Source organism: Adiantum capillus-veneris, chromosome 29 (genome assembly GCF_014529385.1).
Source record: "Adiantum capillus-veneris isolate H3 chromosome 29, ASM1452938v2, whole genome shotgun sequence".
Taxonomy (NCBI): domain Eukaryota; kingdom Viridiplantae; phylum Streptophyta; class Polypodiopsida; order Polypodiales; family Pteridaceae; genus Adiantum; species Adiantum capillus-veneris.
In genome coordinates this window covers 41744160-41754079 of record NC_140959.1, presented here as the reverse complement: position 1 = coordinate 41754079, position 9920 = coordinate 41744160, and the positions used below count along the sequence as shown (strand labels likewise).

General features: G+C 44.3%; 2 pseudogenes; both read left to right on the top strand.

The window, feature by feature from the left end:
• The first annotated feature begins 316 nt into the window (after positions 1-316).
• On the top strand, positions 317-1237 carry LOC147419093 (uncharacterized; annotated as a pseudogene).
• A 17-nt stretch (positions 1238-1254) lies between these two features.
• LOC147419092 (uncharacterized) lies at positions 1255-1961 on the top strand (annotated as a pseudogene).
• Positions 1962-9920: the final 7959 nt, after the last annotated feature.

Sequence of the window (9920 nt, the reverse complement as noted above, 5' to 3'; positions counted from 1 at the left end):
TCTGTAGATGCGAAGCAAACTTCAGGAAGCAAATCGGAGGCGACCCAGGCGGTTTGGCATGTGTCAGGACAGCTGGCGGCACTTAACTGGTGGATAGGAACGCATGTATTTGGTTATTTTGTGAGATGCTGGATCTTTTTACTCAATTCTCGCGACGTGGTTCAGTCCGTTTTCGCTGCGCACGCAAGCTGCCCCGTTGAATCTAACCAGGTGCAGGTAACATGTGCTGTGCTTTTTTGTTTATGGTGTCGATTGTCTGGTGAGTTCAAGTGAATAGGCTGAGCGCGTCCTGTATTGTGCTGCATCTTGTTGTTTCATGCAAAGGGTTATGGTTCGCCTCAAGGCAGAGGCCCGGTGCAGACAGCATGCAACTAAGGGGAATGTAGAGGGCTGCTGCAGGGGGCACGAAAATGAGGGGAATGTGGAGGCCTACTGCAGGGAGCACGCAAGTGAGGGGAATGTGGAGGCCCGCTGCAGACAGGATGAAACTGAGGGCAATGTAGCAAAAAAACGAAAAAGGCAGTCATTGCCAGCTAGTAGTAGCAGGACTGAGAAGCCGAAAAGCTCTAGGGTTATGGAGGTTAGTGTCACGGTATCTGTAGGGGGTTGCGATATTGATGTAGCTTTGTTAGCTTCTATGCATGCATTCCTCGAAAGGGAGACAATTGCTGGTCTTTGTGCTATTGAAAGAGGCGGCACTCTTTTTCACTTGCACTTCCAGATGGTAATGCGGCTTTGGATTAGCTCCTTGGTCGCAGCCAATAGGAAAGTGAAACAGTACTTGGGCTAGGATAAGGCTTTGCCTACTGGTGGGATGGTGCTTTGCCGTGCTTTGAAACAGCGTAATATGCATACCTTCGAGGGTATGCTTGGCTACTGCTTGAAGGACCAAGACCAGCCGTATTTTCGAGTCGTGATGCACAATATTCATGCAGATGAGATTAACAAGGGAATAGAGTTGTACAACTTGTATGGCGGTGACGACTTGAAGAAAAAAGTCTGTTTGACGCCTGCAAATATATTTGATAGTACATATATGTTCTGGAAGTTTAGATTGGGACATCCATTGGGACGATTTCTTGTCGACTGTGCACAAGATGCTAAAAACTGGGAAATAGTATCCGTCGTCGGCGTGGGTGACACCTTACCAAGGCCGGGGGATGCAATTAGGCAAGACGAAATCTCTTTGGAGATGCATGGTTTATCCATCAACCACAACCTACCAAGATGTCGTTAGTATCTTCATCAACAACGATGAGCATAGCACAACTCACCCACGTGCCGACTGGTTCCACTCCTGCTGGCAAGGAATTGAGATGTATGCTCATCAATATGCATAGGAATGATTTTGATTTTGCACTTTGCTAACTATCAAACATCTTCTCAACAATCCAACGAGCGTGCGAACTAACCACGAAGATAACTATAGTGAACAAAACGGAGCGAGTCCGCAAATAGGCGATGAGTACATCCCGTTGGTGCATAGTGTTGGCGTGACAACAGTTGCATGATACAATGTATTGCTAGTTCATTCTAATTGCTTCTATTTCTTGCATGTGATGAGACTAAAACTTTCTATTCTGTGAATGCAAGGTAAAATGGACCAGATAAACTTGGTGGACTCAATGACAGAGACGCAAGTAGACGAGTCGTTGGATGAAATTCGAGATCCACGATTGGACAAGGTCAAGGAGATGGTGACAGAAATTTTGCACGAGGTCTCGAGGAATTAACCGGAGGGTTATCGAGCTCTTCGATCTGATGTCCTGGATGCAATAGATAGATTAAAAGATGCAATTGATGAACGTGAAACAAATGTCGCTGATATACAGGTTTCCAAGCTAGAGGAGCAAATCGCAGTGCTGCGTACTGAAGTGTCAAAGTTGAAAACACAGCTCAGCAAGCTGAATGCACTCCTATGCAGGCTTGCAAACTTACTAAACAGACATCTTGTCGACTAGATTGTCAATATTTGTTGGCATTTTTGTGAGGAAAATCTGGACAGCTTCTGGGTTTTTTTGCTGGTGTAGATCGTGAATATTTGCTGGCGTTTTTGTGAGGACAATCTGGACATCTGCTGGGTTTTTTTTCTCTGCACCCATTTTGGTTATTTACTCCTAGCATGTATTCCTGACCTTATGTAACGATGGACCTGATAACTGAATTCTAACAATCATCTCAAGTACCAGCTGCATTGTGTTGATGCAATTTTTTATTATCTTTAAAATTGATATCAGCATAACAAAACATTATGGTTATGTCTTTCGTAATGTTGAGATACGTTTTCTACACAAACAAGCTCGTACGTTTTGTTGATTATGTTCGGAATTGTCGTTGACGTGACAAATCGTTATGCTTTTGTCTTTTGTGATCTTGAGATATGCTTTGCACGTGAACAAGCCCAAGCTATCCATTTCCTCTAAACTCACATAAGAAAACATGGAATCTTGCTAATTAATTAATCTAAGAGTAACATACAGCCAAGGTAGGTTCCACAAACGTTTTTTTGGAATTGTATTAGCAAGAATCTTGCGAGATGCGCATTTTGAGAATGATAATGAAAAGGTGGTAGTCGCCACATGGCAGGCAAGGCAAGGTACACAAGGAGACAGGTGGCGGTCGTGTCAGGCGAGTGTGTCACATGCCAATCTCCAAAGCATTGTGGATAAGGAGGAAAGGGGAGAAGGACGAGCAGGGAGGTGTAAAGAAAGAGGATGCAAGAGAGCTACACAAGACAAGCACAAAGCACACAGAGAGGAAAGCTTCTTCTTCTTCGTATAGAAAAGAGAGTACAAAATGACTAAGTGCTAAAACTAAAAAGTAGCACATATGTACATGCGGTCACTAAGTGTGAACTCGCTAGAAGCGTACTAAGCTGGCACTATAAGTGTAGTCCAGCTGTAGAATCACTGGTAGAGATCCTCCATGTCGGTCACCTAACGCGCCAGTGAGTAAATGTCGTAAGCGGCTAAGACCCGTAGTGGATGCCAGCTCAAGATATTGAGCTCGACATCTCAACACTCCCCCTCGAGCTCTGCATGTCACAGAGTTCAAGCATAGTCCGGAAACGTCGAAGCTTCTCATCTCCGAGGGCCTTGGTAAAGATATCCGCTATCTGCTCCTCTGTGCTGACGTAGACCAAGTCGATGTCGCCCGCCAACACTCGCTCTCGAACGTAGTGATAATGGACCTCTATGTGCTTGGTCCTGGCATGGAACACTGGGTTCCTAGCCAACTGTATGCTGCTGAGGTTGTCACAATAGATGAAAATCTGTTGTTCCACCTGCACTCCCAAGTCCTCAAGTAATGTGCGTAGCCAAGCTACCTCACACGCCGCAGCTGCTGCACCTCTGTACTCAGCCTCTATGCTCAATAAAGCAACCGTAGGCTGCTTTTTGCTGCTCCAAGTAACAGCAGCACTCCCAAAGGAGAACATGAAGCCACTCGTAGATCTCCTATCAACAATGCTACCTGCCCAATCTGCATCTGTATACCCATACAATGCTAATGGCACATCTGCTGCATAGAACAATGCGTAGTCAAGAGTCCCTTGCACATACCGAAGTGTGCGTCGTACTCCATCCAAATGTGGCTTCCTCGGAAGCTGCATGAACTGACTCTCCAAGCCTACTGTGTAGCTCAAGTATGGCCTCGTGATAGTCAAGTAGATTAGACTACCCACAATCTTCCTGTACATCTTGACATCCTCAACAACATCACCCTTCTCTGCACTCAGCTTTGCATTTACATCCAAGGGAATAGAAATTGGCTTACAATCAGCCATACCATACTTTGACAACATGTCCAAAGCATATTGTCTCTATGACAGCCATACACCCTCTCGAGTCCTGATCACCTCAATGCCAAGAAAGTAGCGCAACTCGCCCAAATCTTTCATTTCAAACTCCTGTTTGAGAAGACCCTTCACATGGTCAATCTCCATAGCTTTGTCACCCACAATAATAAGGTAATCTACATATATGGTAATGACCACAATCCCCACATCACTCTCACGTACATAGAGTGAATGATCAGCATGAGCTCTCCTAAACCCAATACTGACAAGATACTTGGCAATCCTGTCATACCATGCTCTAGAGCCCTGCTTCAAACCATACAAAGCTTTGAGAAGTCTGCATACATAATCTGGGTAACCTGGATCGACATAACCAGGTGGCTGATCCATATACACTTTCTCTTGCAACGCACCATTCAAGAAGTCATTCTTTACATCCATTTGATGCATAATCCATCCTCTAGATGCAGCCACTGCTATGACAACTCTCACAGTCGTCATCTTTGCCACTGGAGCAAAGGTCTCCTCATAGTCTATGCCATACATCTGTGCATAACCCTTTGCGACCAGCCTTGCCTTGTGACGCTCAATGTTACCATCAGCCTTATGCTTGGTTTTATACACCCATTTACATCCAATAGCTTTCTTGCCACTTGGCAATGGCACCAACTCCCATGTGTCGTTTTCTTCCAATGCAGCCATCTCTTCATTCATTGCATCATCTCAATGCACATTTCCAACTGCATCCTCAAAACATGTGGGCTCCACATCCTGTATCACCTTATCCAAGTAGGCTTGGTGATGTGCTAGATACCCATCATAAGTCAATTTCTAAACTGGATTTCTGACTCTGTTAGATCTGCGCAGTCCTGGGTCACTCCTTTGCCCTCTAGCATCTTCTTGTACTTTCCTTACACTAGGTGTCCTGACAGCCGGAATTCCAAATTCCTCATCAAGACTTTGTTTAGAACCATCTGAATCCATGTCTACATGTGAAAAACCTGATGATGCATCAGCCATAAAGGGAGGTTCATCAACCTTTTCCATTCCTTTTCGTGATACATTCCTTGTACGTGCTGGTGGAGTAACCTGCGTACGTAGTCTACCATTCCATGGCTTCTCAACAGAGCCACGAGAAGAGGACTCTTGTGGTCCACTCAAAACCTGTGACTGTGTCCTCACATTTTGTACAACCACATCATATTTTACATCAGCCCCAATAGTGCCATGTGCATTACTGTACCAGCTGCTCATCTCATCAAAGACTACATCTCTGCTCACTCGTAATTCTTGTGTAGTAGGATTGTAGCACCTGTACCCCTTTTGTTCAAGGGAATATCCCACAAGAATACATTTCTGTGCTTTAGGATCCAATTTCCTACGCAACTCATCTGGTACATGCACGTAAGCTATGCAGCCAAACACTTTCAAGTGTGCCAAATCAGGCTTTGTACCTGTAAACTTTTCCTCAGGCGTTACATCATGCATCGCAGCTGTAGGTGTCCTGTTCATAATGTACACAGTTGTATTTACAGCTTCAGCCCAGAAATGATGAGGCATGTTCTTCTCATTCATCAATGCACGTGCAACCTCTGCAATGTGCCTGTTTTTCCTTTCTGCGACCCCATTCTGCTGTGGAGTATATCTGCATGTAAACTGCCTGCGTATACCATGCATTCGCAGAAAATCTGAAAAATCATTGAAGAAGTACTCTCCCCCTCCATCTGACCTCAATGTCTTGATTTGCATATCTATCTCCTTCTCAATCATGACTTTGAAGTCTTGAAAGTGACCAAACACTTCACTTTTGTTACGCATGAAGTAGACCCATACTTTCCTTGTATGGTCATCAATGAAAGAGACATAAAACCTGCAACCATGTATACTTGCAGTATCGGTTGGACCCCAAACATCTGTGTGCACCACCTCAAGTGGCTTTTTACATACATTGCGCTCATGTGGAAATGAGCCCTTTGACTGTTTTCCAAACTGGCATGCGGCACACACTTTATGCATACCATCGACCTTGAATTTGGGCAAACCTTTTACAATCTGTTTTGATTGCATGCTGCGCAATCTCTGCTCATTGACATGGCCAATGCGTTTGTGCCAAATGTCAACATCAGCCACAACACCTGTGCCCTGTGCAAATAATGCATCTTTTACCTCAGGCATGTCTACATTCAGCGTAAACATTCTGCCCACACATTTGCCCTTTGTGATCAGCTTACAGCCATTCTGGCAATCTTCTACATAACAGCCATTTGGATTGAAGCGAACCTGCAAACCCTGCTCAACCATTTGTCCAACAGAAACAAGATTCTTTGTAATGTTTGGGACATGAAGTACATCTGCTAAGTACTTTGATTTCCCACTCTTCGTATTTAGAGGTATGTCCCCTACATGAGCAATGGGGTGAGCTGTGTCATCTCCTCTGTGCACATAGCCTGACACATCTGGTTTGCGCATATCTCTAAACCACTCTCCACGAGACGTCATGTGATTAGAGGCACCTAAATCCACATACCAAACATCATCTTGGGTGAAATTCTCTGCAGTCATTGTATTCATTACATGCTGCATAACAAACATGCGCTCGTTTTTGTTGTCATCTGCATCTCTGCTAGTAGATGCATAGTTGCCCTGTTCTCTCTTTCCACTTGCTTTTCCCTTTGGACAGTCACGTGACATGTGACCTCTTTCACCACAAGTCCAACATTCTCTGCTATTTGCAATATGTTGCTGTCTGCTTGATCTTGCACCACGACCTCTTTGAATCCCCCTGCCTTGAGATTGGTTTCCCCTGCCACATGTATTGTTTTGATTTGATTGACCTTCTCGAAATTGGCCCCTGCAACCACTTGGGCCTCGACCACGACCTCTACCTCTACCTCTGTTGGAGTTAGAATAGAAGGCCTGTTCAGAATTATTTCTTCCATGAGAAGAAGATGTGTCAAGGTTCTTCTCCTCAAGAATAAGCATAAAAATCAAATCTTGGAGCACGGGGATGTCGTCTCTTGTATTCATGGAAGACCTGAAATGTACATACTCATCTCCTAGACCATCCAAGCATGCACGGACAATGTCATCGTCTTCCACTGAGACTTTAATAGATCCAAGAGCCTCAATGATACTCTTGATCTTCAAAGCATAATCATTGATGGAGAGGTTGTTCCTCTTAACCTGATTTAGCTCCGACTTTCGTTGAAGCTTCCTGGCCTTGGTGTTCACCTCGAACACTCTACCTAAGTTTTTCCATGCAATGGCGGGAGTTTCAGTATCCTGTAGATAGCCCATCATTCCATTTGTGATGCTCATAGAAAGCCAATACATCACTTTGCTCTGGCCTTGTTGCTAGTCCCTCAAAGCTTTCCTTTGTTCTGCTGTAGCATTTGCCTCGGGAATCTCTGGTTTCTTTTCATTGTCTCCTTCTACATAGTCCCAATAACCTTTTCCTTTTAGGAAATTTGTTATTCTGAACTTCCATGCAGGGTAGTTATTTTTCTCAAGCTTCCTAATGACAATCTGACTGAAACCGTCAGACATCTTGAAGAACTAAGACAAAATAGCTGCAATCTACAAAAACCTGCAAATCTGTTGAACCTGCTATCGTGGTACCTGTAACGCTTTCTACACTCAACGAGTGTCCACAATCAAGCGTACATACAACCAATGTACTTGTACAGTAAATCTCTATGTACTGCACTTTGGAGACCTATTCAGAAACTTGTACGAAAAACCCCCAAAACTTGTACGAAATTGCATCTGGTCGTGGATTGCGAATGAAGGGATTGTGATGCTCTTGCTCTCTTAGCCTCTCTTGCCTGCACCAGGCTCTGATAACATGTAAAGAAAGAGGATGCAAGAGAGCTACACAAGACAAGCACAAAGCACACAGAGAGGAAAGCTTCTTCTTCTTCGTATAGAAAAGAGAGTACAAAATGACTAAGTGCTAAAACTGAAAAGTAGCACATATATACATGCGGTCACTAAGTGTGAACTCGCTAGAAGCTTACTAGGCTGGCACTATAAGTGTAGTCCAGCTGTAGAATCACTGGCAGAGATCCTCCATGTCGGTCACCTAACGCGCCAGTGAGTAAATGTCGTAAGCGGCTAAGACCCGTAGTGGATGCCAGCTCAAGATGCAGAGCTCGACATCTCAACAGGAGGGGACAACCATATTTTTTTCATAGCAAAGGGTTCGTCTTATGCGCAAAGAACTGGTCGTGTTGCAAAATGATGTGTGGCTCGAATTATGCGGCAGGTTAGCGAGCATGGAGTGAGGGCGAAGACCAGCAGAGAGAAAAAGGTGCCCGCCTGCGAGGATGGCAGACGAGAGGCATGAAGAGATTTGTGGGTCACATAGAAACAGATTTTTGGCAACACAATGGGAGAGTGGGAGAGCGATCGATTGTAGGGAAACAGACGGAGACAAAAACGAGGGAAAGTTTGTCCGATTATTCTCTCCGTCTCTTCTGGGCACGTCCGTGCAGAGCAGCAGCTATGGGGTGCTATAATCAATGGAGGGTTGATGTAATATCCGCACCAATGAGTGCAAGCCTTTGTGAGCAGAAGGAAATTGTGGACAGTTGGGGCTCGCTGAGGTGGGCATGTTGCGGATGGCCAGAATCTCTCTCTCACACATGAGAAACTCCCTCTCTCTCGTTTGCCTACAAGGAAAGAAAACTCCTTCTCTCCCGTTTGTATGCAGGGATGGACAGATCCCTATCTATCGCTCCCATTATCACAATGCACAAAGTCTCTCTCTCTCTCTCTCTCTCTCTCTCTCTCTCTCTCTCTCTCTCTCTCTCTCTCTCTCTCGTTTTTCTGCAGCCGAGGTGCATTAGGGGATAGCACGGGGAATGGGTGGGTTGGGATTCTCAGGCGTCCGAGAAGGATGCACGATGATGATTGCAATGCAGGCCAGATGCTGCAAGTGTGATAAGGAAGCACGCCATGAGGGGCCAGCAGGCTTGCGGGCACTTTTGATTTTACCTTACCTTAGGATCGAAGATTCGAAACGAATCTGTGAAGCTAATTAATAGGTTTTTGGAGAGTTGAGCGAGTAGTAGTAGTAGTCACAGTAGGACTAGTGTCATCGCTATCAATTGTAGTAGTATTAGTGGTGGGGTTAAAAGATTATGCAAAAAAAAAGGAATCACAATGGGGCACTAGATGGAAAAACAGACACCCTCATTCGATCATCTAGTGGCTCCTTTTGATCCCCATTTTTTAGGAAGGTAAAGTTTATCTCTTGCACTCTAAGACAGAAAAGCTGTCATTCTCTCTTGCTCTCAAAACAAAACCAGGCGTATTTAGCAATAGAACAGAACTAACTCGCTAAGAGTCTCAAATTCTAGGATTGTTGTTATTAATTGCTATAGTATTAGTGGTGGAGTTTGAGATTATGCAAAAACAAAGGGGCCACAAGGGGGTGCAAGATGGCAAATAGGTAGCCTTGTTTGGTCATCTGGCTACCCCTTCCTGCCTCCCTCTTTTTTATAAAGTTTTTCTCTCTTATTTTGTTTGAAGAAAAAGTTGTCATTCTCTCTAGTGTGGGTGCTCCTTAGTGTTTGTGTAAGAAATGTCACTTCAAACAAAATAAATAGTGTATAGAAATGAGACAAAGCAAACTCACTAGAGTCATGGATACGAAAATCATTGCTATCAATTGCATTAGTATCACTAGTGGAGTTTGAAGATCATACAAAAAATGGCAGTCAAAAGTGGTTGCAAGATGGCACAACAAACACTTTGTTTGTCCATTTGGCGCCCCCTTGTGGACTCCCCTTTTTTTGTGAAGGTAAATTTTTCTCTCTTTCTCTATAAAGGACAAGTTATCATTGTCTCTACTGTGGTGGGGTTTGAAGATTATTCCAAAAAAAGGGGTCCACAAGGGGGCACTAGATGGAAAATTAGGCACCCCTGTTTGGTCATTTGACTCCCCCTTGTGGCCCCATTAGGGAAAATTTGGATTTTCAAAGGGGCCCTATAAAGAGGTTTGACTTTGTCTTTCTTGTTCAAAGTGGGTAACGCAGTGTAGTACATAAAGGCTTTGTCAAAACTCTATCAACCAACATATCATTGGAAATATCTTAGAAAGTAGTTTCTAAATCTCCAAACT